We start from the raw sequence: 12,646 nt of genomic DNA, 5'->3' as shown, positions 1-12,646 counted from the left end.
AACCTATTGGAGCTTGTCTCATCGCTCCAAATCACCAGTTTCCAATATTCCACTGTCCAATTTTTGTACTTTTTTGCAAAGTCGAGCTGATGCTTCTTATGGCAGTATTGAAGTCTAGACTTTTCCACCTTTTTTCAGGCCACCTTTCCAGACTTATGTAATATGCATCCCTTAGTGGTTGCATGGACATCAGTGATCTCACTATTAGGAAGCATACGAACCACCTCCACTGTTGTGTTTGTATCACCAGAACTAATAATAAACATTGCGATGAGCCGACTTGTTGACTCTGATATTGTGCCTGGACATCCACCTTTTGGTTGTTGAATAGATGGACGGACTTAATTTAGAATTTTCCAAACTGTCATAGCACTCACATAGTGCAGTTTGACAATTTTTTGGGCTGAGAACGCTATCAATGAGCTGGGTGATGCTGTTTATCTTTTCTTGGGAAATCTTCACGGTTGCTCCTGGATTCAATCCAATGATTTTTCACTTGGGACTCTACTTAACAACATACTGAGCTATTAAGGAATGTGAGAACAGGTTGTATTTTGCAGTATACAGGAAAAAATGATATTTCCATCACCAGGAGCAAAACAGTAACAATGCAGTGACATGACAAGAATCTGCATAACTAATCATATGCTAAATAGTTGCAAGTTAAATTTATGTATGCGATTGCCAAGATGATTGTCTATAAAATCATGGTGGTCTCATGTTAGAACCTATAGTGGATGGTGAGATATGGAGCCAGAAATTCAAAAGATCAGAACTTTGTTACCCTTTTGCTCTTCACTGTATAATAATATGCTGTACCAGTCCCAGTCTCAATTCATAATTATTTGCTGTTCCCTACCCCAAGTTTGAATTTATAATCATTTTCTCTACCCCATCCCTCAGTCTCAATTCATCATTATTTGCTGTTCCCAGTCGAAATTCATAATAATTTGCTGTATCCCTTCCCTCAGTCTCAATTCATAATCATTTGCTGTAACCCATCCCCAGTCTCAATTCCTCTTCTTTTTCCATACCCCATCTCCAGTTTCAATTCATAACATTTTCTGTACCCTAGCCCATCTCAATTCATCATTATTTTCTGTACCCCATACCCCTGTCTCAATTCATAATAATTTGCTGTACCCCATCCCCTAGTCTCAGTTCATAATCATTTGCTGTACCCCATCCCCCAGTCTCAATTCATAATAATTTGCTGTACCTCATCCCCCAGTCTCAGTTCATAATCATTTGCTGTAACCCATCCCCAAGTCTCAATTCATAATAATTTGCTGTACCCCATCCCCCAGTCTCAATTCATAATAATTTGCTGTACCCCATACCCCAGTCTTAATTCATCCTCATTTGTTGCACCCCATCCACACAGTCTAACTTCATTATCATTTACTGCACCCCACTCCTCCAGGCTCAATTCATCCTCATTTGCTCCCCTCTTTTCTATGATCCCCTGCAGTGCCACTTTGGCTGTCCAGCACTAGTATGTGTCAGCGAGATGATGTTATCCCATAAGGCATCATCGCAAAAGAAGCAGAGGGATCTCTGAGCTGCTTGGGCTGCTGTTCTGTTGACAGCTGTGGAGCTCCTGAAAAGTTTGCTTCGCCGACGAGGTGTGCATGGCAACCCACCCCTGCCCCTGGAGCTTGGTGAGCAGAAGCATAAAAGGAGGGTCCCAGACCTCTTTGCTTCTGCTCACCGGGTCCCATACACCAGTAAGGGTAGTAATGTCCGGATGGCGGTCCTGTTGAGCTCTATTACACTGGTCTCAACTAAAACAACTTTAACATTTCAGCTCTGCTTTTTCAGGTCTCTACAGCAACTCTGCTTTTGCAGCTCTGCTACATTTGTTCACCACTTCAATAAATTTTCTGTTACAGTTCTATCACATTAATTCAGCTTCACTGCTACAAGCCACTACATGTCTGAAACCACAGGGGGCGATTAATTTACTCTACCACACCAGCATCACGCTCCATCTTGCTTAAGATCTTGTAGCGTGGCTAAAGGGTGTCTAATCGACGGGAGATATGTGTCACATAGATGGCTTGCCGCTGTGATGTAACCATAGCTACCTATATGTGTGTCAGGACCTGTGGTGATGTCACAACCACATGTCTGATCATGTGATGGGTTCTGGGTGTGGTTAAACCTATAAAAGAAAGCCTAATGCTTAACACAGTAGATATGTGTGGAGGTGCTAGCCTCCAGAGTGTGTTAAGGCTCCAGGACTGAGCCTGAAGGACTGGACACTTGTTTTTTCCCTTTGCCTGAGCTAAAGGCTATTTGTTTTCTGTTTATGATAGTTGGTTTATGGAGCAATAAACCTTTGAACTTTTGTTGGAACCTGCCTCCTAAGTGTCAGCCGTCGCACCTGAGTGAGTGAAACCCCTACAATCTGTTTATTTGGAGCAGGAGCTTTAGCGATACACTTAACCAGGTAACAGATATACGCCACATTATTGATATTACAACACCAAGAATACAAAAGTTGTGGAATTATGGAAATCATAGGATCGAAAGATATAATCAAAGGATGTATTAATGATCAAATTATGAAAAGTGAAAACAATTTCAATCCGATGTTGGCAGCTCCATTTGCCATTTCAGACCAATGTTGTCCCAAATGTGCTTGATCAAAGACAAGTCCAGAAACGCTACAGGCCAAGATAGCAGGTATCACCCCACAGGCTGCTGACAGTTGGAAGACTAACATGCGGTCTGGAATTCTTGTGTTGAAAGATGGTTCTCAGGCCACATTGGAGAAATGTCCATACCAATAGTTCTATGACCAAATAAATGAATAAATGTAATGCAGAGCTATTAGTGTACCTGGATTGATGACTCTGATTTGGCTACCACCATACATTATGCCACCCCACACAGTAATCCAAGGAGTAGGACTTGTGTAACTATCCCTATGGGGCGCCAGAGGTGTGTCTGGATATGAAAGTGCAGTGTCCACGTAGTGCACAGAATATTTCAATTGTACTAGTTAGTTTAAGTGATTCCTTTATTGAAGTTAGCCATTTAACTCAACCCAGTTTTCGTCTCCGGACGAAAACAGAATCGTCATTCTGATGGTAAAATTAAAAATTCAAAACATTATAGCCGTGAGATCACCACATGGTGGTGTCTTCGATTCTTATATGTGTTAAACTGCTCTTAAAGGAATTGCTTAAAGAATCCAGCACAATTGAATAATTCTGTGCAATACGTGGGCAGCACATTGTCATATCCAGACACACCACCAATCCCTCACTTATAATAATCTTTATTTTTATATAATCTTTATATAGCGCTAACATATTTCGCAGTGCTTTACAGTTTTTGCACACATTATCAACACTGTCCCCGATGGGGCTCACAATCTAAATTCCCTATCAGTATGTCTTTTCTTTGAATGTGGGAGGAAACCAGAGTGCCCGGAGGAAACCCACGCAAACATGGAAAGAACATACATCTTTGCAGATGTTGTCCGTGGTGGGGTTTGAACCCAGGACTCCAGCGCTGCAAGGCTGCTGTGCTATCCACTGCACCACCGTGCTTATGAGAGCTAAATCGGTGGTCTCTTCCAGAAGGATAGGTGCAGCAGTCTACATCAAGGTGAGTGTATACTAACACTGTGGAGTTTCTATCGCCGCTGCTAAAATCCACTCTCATTATCACCACTACAACCTTCTCAATCCCTCATTATAGCCTCTTCATGACCTCACGCCACAGCTCCTAATGACTATCATAGATTAAAGCAAGATGGTAATGGAGATTGTTCTATTCTCTTCAACAATAAGTCCTACTTTTGTTTTGGATACAAAGAAAGCTAGAAACTGGTTGTTAGACAGCATGAAGATTTCTACAAAGTGTCCTCGGAGCCATTTTTAACACAAAAATCCAAACAGTACATTGCTCAGACTACTGTGAGCAGCCGCTGCAGTGTCTCTGAACTTGTGTTTCATTGAGCACATATGGGATTCATTGGTCAGCAATTGCAAATGAAGCTGCCAGCAGCAGATCTTGATAATTTACCCAAGAGCATTCAGTGCAGCAGAACATTCCTCAAACAATCATTAATAACATAATTTATAGCAGCCAAAGTGCATAAGTGGGGGATTTATACACATGGCTCATCTTCTAGGTACTGAATGGATCAATATGTTTAGATAATTTTGTTTCCATTGTTTCATCATTTGCAGATCATTAACATGTCTATGGATCTTGAGATTTCAATAATTACTTTTCCTTCCTGAGAGGAAGGAATATGTGAATATTTGCAGGTATTGGTATTTTCCACTACTATCTGACCAATAGAAAGTGACATATTTTAGGTGCAAGAGATACAACCGGATATTTTTTTCCTGCACAAAAAACATGATCACCATAAATGTACACAAATACAAACCGTTATATGCACAGAATGTTCCAGTGAATTATTACTATTTTAGCAATCAGCCACTGTAGAGTAATTGTTGCTTAAAGATATCTGTGAGTGCAACAATATTTGGTTGATTGCTGAAATAGAGGTGAATTACTCCTACATGTTTGTCATTTAGTGATTTGTGTGTATGTGCGTGCAGCTTCTAAAGCTTTCAGTACTTTATTTTTCAGCAGGAAGACTTTTTACTTTGTACAGGAATAGCCAAACATAAAGCCATTATGAAGCCATTATATTGACCTTTAATATTATAGGCTTTACCTGAAATACTCAGTGCCCTGTTCCTCCGTGGTTACATCGTGCTGATCAACACTATAGATGGAAAGCTATTACATTAGTTCATATCGGTAGAACATTTTTTTAACTCCTTAGTATCTTTTATCCTTGAAATGTAATGACCGACCCTCCAGGTACAGAGTTTCAGAAGAACACAAAGTGCCCGATTCACTAAGAGACTGGAGTAACATTTATGGAGTAAAAAAAGCCACCACTATTGATAAATTTTGCGTCTGGGAATTTTCTTGACTTGTATACCCCTACCGTTCCCCAGCTTCGCCTGCTAAAAAATTCTTCTTCTTCTTCTTCTTCTTCTTCTTCTTCTTCTTCCACCATTAATTCCATGGTGCTGTACATTAGACTGGGTTACATCAACATACAAATATCACATACAGTAAACAAAACTAACAATGACAGACTGATACAGAAGGAAGAGGACCCTGCCCTTGCGAGTTTTCATTCTACAGGATTATGGGGAAGGAGAGAGTTGGTCAGGGATTGCAGTAGCTCTGATGGTGTTGAGGTGGCCGTGTGGTCATTACAGGTTGTAAGCTTTTTTGAACAGATGGGTTTTCAGGTTCCTTTTGAAGGAACCAAATGTGGTGGATAACCGGACGTGTTGGGGCACTGAATTCCAGATGAGGGGGGATATTTGGGAGAAGTCTTGGAGGCGATTGGGTGAGGAGAGAATAAGCGTGGAGGTGAGAAGGAGGTCTTGGGAGGACCGGAGATTACGTGAGGGAAGATATTGAGAGATTAGTTCGGAAATATATGGAGGAGAAAGGTTATGGATGGCTTTGTAGGTCACTTTTAGTAGTTTAAACTGGATATGCTGGGAAATTAGGAGCCAGTGAAGGAATTTGCAAAGAGGGGAAGCAGGAGTGTAGCAAGGAGAGAGATTAATTAGTTGGGCAGCAGAGTTAAGGATGGACTGGAGGGTTAATAGAGTGTTAGAAGGTAGGTCACAGAGGAGGATGTTGCAATAGTTGAGGCAGGAGATGATTAGGGCATGCACAAGCATTTTGGTAGAATGAGGGTTGAGAAAAGGAAGGATTTTGGAAATATTTTTGAGCTGGAGGTAACAGGAGGTGGCGAGAGCTTGGATGTGCGGTTTGAAGGACAGGGCAGAGTCAAGGGTTACTCTGAGTTAGCAGTTTACCAGGACAGGGGAAAGTGTGAATTTATTGTAATAAATAGATCAGGTAGGGAGGGTATGCAAGATGGAGGAAAGATGATTAGTTCAGATTTGTCCACATTGAGTTTGAGGAAGCGAGATGAGAAGAAGAAGGATATGGCTAATAGACACTCTAGGATTCTGGAGAGCAGAGAGGTGACATCTGGGCCAGAGAGGTAGATCTGAGTGTCATCAGCATATAGATGGTACTGGAAGCCATAGGACTTTATGAGTTTTCCCTGGCCAAGGGTATAGATTGAAAAGAGAAGGGGTCTTAGGACAGAGCCTTAACGGACACCAACAGACAGGGGGCAAGATGAAGAGGTAGTATGGGAGTAGGAAACGCTAAATGTGCAGTTGGTAAGGTATGAGAAGATCCAGGATTGGGCAAGGTATTTGACATCAAAGGAAGAGAGGATCTGTAGTAGGACGCAGTGGTCAACAGTGTCGAAGGCAGAGAACAGGTCTAGAAGGAGGAGTATAGAGAATTGTCTGTTAGCTTTGGCTGTAAGTAAGTCGTTTGTAAATTTGGTCAGGGCAGTCTCAGTGGAATGTTGGGGACGGAAGCCAGATTGTATGCTGTCGAAGAGCGAGTTTGATGCAAGATGAGAGGAAAGTTCAGTATGGACCTGCTGCTCAAGGAGTTTGGAAGCAAATGGGAGCAAAAATATGGGGCAATAGCTGGACATAGCGCTCAGGTCAAGGGATGTCTTTTTGAGGATAAGTGTGATTGTGGTATGTTTGAAAGCAGAGGAGAAGGTACCAGAAGTTAGTGATAGATTAGTGTAATGTTGAGGTTGGGGAGGAGGTGAGATGGGATGAGGTCAAGTGCACAAGTGGTGAGGTGTGATTTGGAGAGAAGATGAGCAAGCTGTCCTTTAGTGATTTTGGAGAGGGAAGTTATGGGTTTAGGGCATTGGTCTGGCATACAAAGTGGTTGTGGTGATCGGACAACAAAGACTTGCCTTGTTTGGTCTATCTTATTTGTGAAGTACATGGCAAAGTCCTCGGCAGATATTAGGGAAGTCGGAGGGGGCAGTGATGGGCAGAAGAGGGAGTTAAAAGTGTTGAACAACTGTTTGGGGTTGTGGGATAAGGAAGATACAAAGGATGTAAAGTAGGCCTGTTTAGCAGAGGCGAGAACTGATTTGAATGCGAGTGTTGCTTGTTTGAGTGCAGTGAAATAATCTTGCAAATTTATTTTCTTCCAATGCTGCTCTGCAATTCTGGATACTTGCCAAAGCTTTTTAGTGATGTTATTGTGCGAGGGTTGTCTATTGATTCGTCGCACTCTGCTATGCATGACAGGGGTGACCGAGTCAATGGCTGATGCCAGAGTTGCATTGTAGAAACTAGTGGCAGTGTCTGTGTTGTGGATTGAAGCTATGGAGGACAGTGACCGAATAGAGTCAGAGAGTGTGCGAGTGTTTATATGTGTGAGGTTTCTGCGGGGGTGTGCATGCATGTTGCTGGACACAGGTGACAGGTGTGGAGGACAGTGATGAGGAAGTGAGTAGATGGTGGTCAGATAGAGGGAGAGGGGAGGTTGTGAAGTTAGATAGGGAGAAGAAATGGGTGAAGACCAGGTCAAATGTGTGTCCGTCTGTGTGGGTGGCTGAGGAGGACCACTGAGTAAGTCCAAAAGATGAAGTAAGGGACAGGAGTGGAGGCTGCTGACTGGTGGGTGTCAATGGGGATGTTGAAGTTACCCATGATGATGGTGGGAATGTCAGCAGAGAGAAAGTGAAAAAGCCAGGTGGAGAATTGGTCAATAATGGCAGTGGTCGGGTCCGGATGTCCGTATATGACGGCCATTTGGAGGTTGGATGGAGAGTAGATGCGGACTTCAAAAGAGGGGAGGATAAGGGAGGGAAGAGGTGGGATTGGGTTAAAGGTGCAGTTAGAAGAAAGAAGAAGGCCCACTCCTCCACCAAGTCTATTGCCAGGGCGAGGAGTGTGGGTGAAGTAGAGGCCGCCATAACGTAGCGCAGCAGGGGAGCCTGTGTCAGAGGGTGTCAGCCATGTTTCGATGAGGCCCAGGAAGGAAAGATTACAAGTGAGATATAAAGATATAAACAATTTGTTGAATCCTTTGATGAAAGTCTTTTGAAGCTGACTATGGAACAATCACTTTCCAATATAAGCTAAATAAAATGTTTGCAAATTACCTGTCACTTACATTCTTGCTCTCCTGATAGGTCTTTTTTTATTCTTTGATTGTTTGTAGCTGGTTACCAAGAGGGACCGCTATAAAGTGAGTGAAAACCGTAGTCATGAGGGAGCTGCTGTGCAGGGATTGCTCTGGCATTTTGCAGGAAAACAGTGTCCCAGTCCCAATGTGCTGTCAGCCGTGGAGTGCATTACACTCACTTGAAGGCCACAGGCCTCAGCTGTCTCCAGGCCTCTCTCCTCAGGAGCCGCCGCACACAAATCAGGGGAAACCAAGTTCATTGCAACAAGCAAATGTTTACTGGTCAGTTCAACTTCATCAAGTGGTAACATGTGGGACAGGGAGCAGCACTTTGTGTTCCTTACTTTCTTAGCACAATACATCTTCAGCCCTGCCATTTATTCCACCTTTAGCATTGCTTTGCCCACTGGCTCTGTTAGCCCCAAGATTCCCCCTTTCCATTCAGCAGTATACTCAGGATCCATTACTGTCAATCTTGGACGGTCCCTGCCCATCTTCTTCTGTACATCCAAGGATACGATGTGTTCGGCAGCCCCTATGCCAGAACTTGGGCTCTGGGCATGACAGGAGAGTCCTCTTGGGATTCTAGTATGGCGTCCCACTGCCTCGAATGGTAGACACATGCTGACCCTAGCAGCCCACTGAACTTTAACTTGGACTTGTTACTACAGATCTCTATCTCCTGACACTACCAGGATGTGAACACCTTTTATTAACACTAGTCCTCATCCACTGGGCTAGTTCTATCCATTAAATAAAATGGGAATGGTTGGTGATATCAAATTCCTGTTTGTGGCACATTAGTATATGGGAGGGGGGGAACTAAATTCAACTGTCAAATTCAGCGCACCGATCTGGCATCCGTCGAACATCCCTTCGGCGGATATTAGCTACTCACAAATGGCACCCTTACAAAATCCAGCTGCTGCAGGATCTCGACAAGCATGACCCAGATCAGCGTGCTGAATTTGCAGAATGGACAAAACAAAAATTGGAACAGGACCCTCAGTTTACACAGAACATTATGTTCAGTGATGAGGCAAACTTTTTTTGGTGGGCCATTTATATGGATACACCTAAATAACATGGGAATGGTGACATTTTTCTTGCGTAGGTTGTCTGGCATTGAAATCTGCTGCAATGACCTGGGCACTGCGCTCACCAGACATCAACACAATTTCTATCCGCTCCTCAAGTGTTAACTTCTGTGACACGTCAATAGCTGTAAACAAAGATAAAAACTGTAACTAACTCATGAAAGAATAAAGTTATGTGAAAACCAAGCACACCATTGTTTTTCTTGTGAAATTATCAATAAGTTTGATGTGTCACATGACCCTCTTCCCATTGGACAAAATAAAGTTGGATCCAAAATTGCCGACTTCAAAATGGCCGCCATGGTCACCACCCATCTTGAAAAGTTTTCCCTTTCCCATATACTAATGTGACACAAACAGGAAGTTGATATCACCAACCATTCCCATTTTATATCGGTGTATGCATGTACATGGCCCACCCTGTATATGTACTCATACTATCTCAGATGTAGCCCTGTGCTTACCATGTACTATGCATTACTCACATTGTACATTAACACTTTACACTCTTATATGCTGTACATTACCATCATACAATATGGACATCACTATTCACATTAGATACAGAATCCCCATTACATTGTACACATTGTGTAATTGTTGTTTTCAGGAGTAAAAACACAGCAGAACAGTCCATCATAGTTACATAGCAACTGCTGTGGTCTTGGAGCAGAGTTTCTACTAGCTTGTTTTCTGCTAACTATGGTTGGTTTTATGATGGCTAAATTATGCAAAAAGTCAAGTAAAATATATTTTTAAATGAATGTGTCTTTTATTTTTAATTTTGCAATTTCACACTGAAATTTTGAAATGAAAACATTTTGAAATATAATATGGATGTTGATATGGTTAGGGTTGGTGATATGGTATTTTTTTATTCTATTTTGTTCCAGTATTTTAAATAATTGTTTGTATTATTTTCAAACTTTAAACTTTGCATATAAGGGAAAAATAGCATTTTACTGTCGTAAGGGAGCAGCTCTGTCATGGTAACCCCTCAGTTTTACAAACAGCAATCACATCAATGGGACTGATGCATGAAAGTGTCTTTACTACTTGATAAGACAGCCATGTTTTACCAATCTCATACAGCCTCTATGGACACTGTTTGTTTTTTACTGTATTTTGTATGTGTATTTTTGCTAATGAAGGTAAAAAAAAGTTCTATTTCTAGTCATTCATATAGGAAAAGACAGTTTACAATTTTCCTGCAGTTCTTTGGGGTCCACCTGACCAGTCAAGAGAGTATTGGGATATCATGCTGGAAGTTCTATCTCAGTGATTTATGAAGCTCAGCACAAAAGTATAATGCTGAGCTGTCAGACAGTGATATTTGTACATTGACATTGGTATAATACTTGAACGTTTAGTGGCCTGGAAATACTTCTGCTGTCTGAAAATGTCTTGTGTGCTAACAAAGAAAAGGCAGAGATTTGGCAAAAGAACATCTGAATAAGGAAGAAAATTGGAAGTGGAAAGTAAAAAATATATATATATATATAAATATATAATTAGATGGAATCTGTCACTAGATTATTGCCACCTAATTGAGAGCGGCATGATGTATGGACAAACACCCTGATCCCAGCTTTATGGATAATAGGTAAAATGCAATATTCTTACATGAACTTGACATCAAGATGTTTAGGTTTGGTCAGTCTGCTCATTAATATAATATTGGGAAAAATTAGTTTTATTTTCTGCATAAAAATATATATAGTATTACATTCTCTAATTACAAGCTAAGAGTATTGGTATGCATTGTATGCCCCAGCTATGCTCCAAGGTTCTCCCAATTGCAGCCCCTCATTGAACAACACAGCTCAAAATTCCAAAGTTTAAATCTATCCTTTTTCCCAAAGTAAAGCAAAGCCGGGGGGTGAAGTGGGAGGCATCAGAGGCATATGTGGTAGAATCCGGTGAATACACCAATGAGCTGCATTACCTGAGACAGGTTATTAACAGGGTAATCATCTTGCTATAGCTCTGGCCAAAGACTTAAATAGCCAAGCATCTTCTTAATTTAGAATACTTTACAAAGCATTGGTCTATGTTATAAAAATTACCTGGGAAAAAATAAGACCCCCAAAACTAATCTATTCATTTGTATCGCATTGCCAGTTCAGATGTTGCCTTGACAAATTTTAATTCATCTCTCATACTAAACAAGGTTAAGGGGAACCTATCAGGTGAAAAAATGCTATTAACCTGCAGGCATGGAGATAATATGGAGGCTAATAGCATTCTGAACCTGCCCGGCACCAACGGTTAGACCCGCGCTGCCAGAAGAAAATGAACTTTATTCCTTCAGGTAGCATTCAGGTTTCAGTCATGGGTGGCATCGGCGAGGGTTGTCACCTGTCGTGACAATGCAATTGTGAAGAGTGGTGATGTTAGCAAAGTTGCTGCTCTTCACAGTCACCGGGTCTCACTGAGAGAAGTGTGAGCCGATGAATCTGATGAGTGCTGACGCCAGTAACACTACAGCTCTTCACAGTCGCCAGGGAGTGTCATGGGAAGCGCTGCACTACGTCGAACCTGTATGAGAGCTTTTTTTTAAAAAAAAAACAACTTGGTGAACAAGAGACAGTGTCTTGGTTTTATTTGTCTCTGTTTATATTTTTCTGGTTTCCATTTGTGGACTACGGCAGATTTGGTGAACTTTGTTGGACCTGTGTGGGATTTACTTATTTGTAATAAGTTGGTGAACCAGGAAAAGTGTTGGGGATCATTTATTTGAATAAAGCAATTTTTTGGGGTGTGTTTTTTTATTGCTGGGCTATTAATTTGGGTCTCTGTTAGAAAGATCTCCATTATTAAAATCAAGGCTTGATATCAGCTGTGTTTTTGAACAATTCACAACTGATATCAACCCCTAGCATTATTATTCTGATTGCCAAAGGTCCAAAGGCAAAGTGCTAGCTCATCTAATGTGGAGTACAGCTGCGGGTTATTTTAGACTGAGAAGAGTCCAATAGCCATTTGCATTATCAGCCTGATTATATCAGTTCTCTGCTGAGGGGGACCCACAACATTTTTTTTATTCACTTGCTTAATCCACGTACTGGAAACTGCACGCTAGAGATGAGCAAGCACTAAAATGCTTGGATGCTAGTGACTCAAACCAAGCAATTTTTAATTCTCAGCTCCTCATTTTGAGTACCGAGTATAATGAGAGTCAATGAGAAATCTGAGCATTTTTCCGACAGACCCTACACGGAGATCGGGGGGCAGTGAATGTTGAAATGGATGGAAAAAGTGCTAAATGGAAGGAGAACAGCATGTGGAAGACCACTAGAAGCTTTCAGCCTCCCAGATCGCTGCTGAGAACAATGGTGTTACACTTTATTGGAGTTTATAGGGAAAAAAAATTAAGAAACATTTTTCCTGCATAATGACTTGTATATAAAGGCAAAATTAAAAAGGATTTTAAAAAATTATAATTTCAGTAAACAAAAATTTTT

At 41.4% G+C, this 12,646-nt stretch overlaps 1 long non-coding RNA gene across 1 annotated transcript in view; it reads left to right on the top strand.

The window, feature by feature from the left end:
• The window catches only part of LOC143809667 (uncharacterized), a 99,519-nt gene extending 97,073 nt beyond the window's left edge, over positions 1–2,446 (top strand). Inside the window, exon 4 of the long non-coding RNA XR_013222371.1 lies at positions 2,319–2,446. This is a non-coding gene — a long non-coding RNA (uncharacterized LOC143809667). The remainder of the gene's footprint in view (positions 1–2,318) is intronic.
• The last annotated feature ends 10,200 nt before the right edge of the window (positions 2,447–12,646 follow it).

This window comes from Ranitomeya variabilis, chromosome 2 (genome assembly GCF_051348905.1).
Source record: "Ranitomeya variabilis isolate aRanVar5 chromosome 2, aRanVar5.hap1, whole genome shotgun sequence".
Lineage (NCBI taxonomy): Eukaryota > Metazoa > Chordata > Amphibia > Anura > Dendrobatidae > Ranitomeya > Ranitomeya variabilis.
Note: the sequence above shows the minus strand (reverse complement) of the source record. Positions and strands in the feature narration are given on the sequence as shown.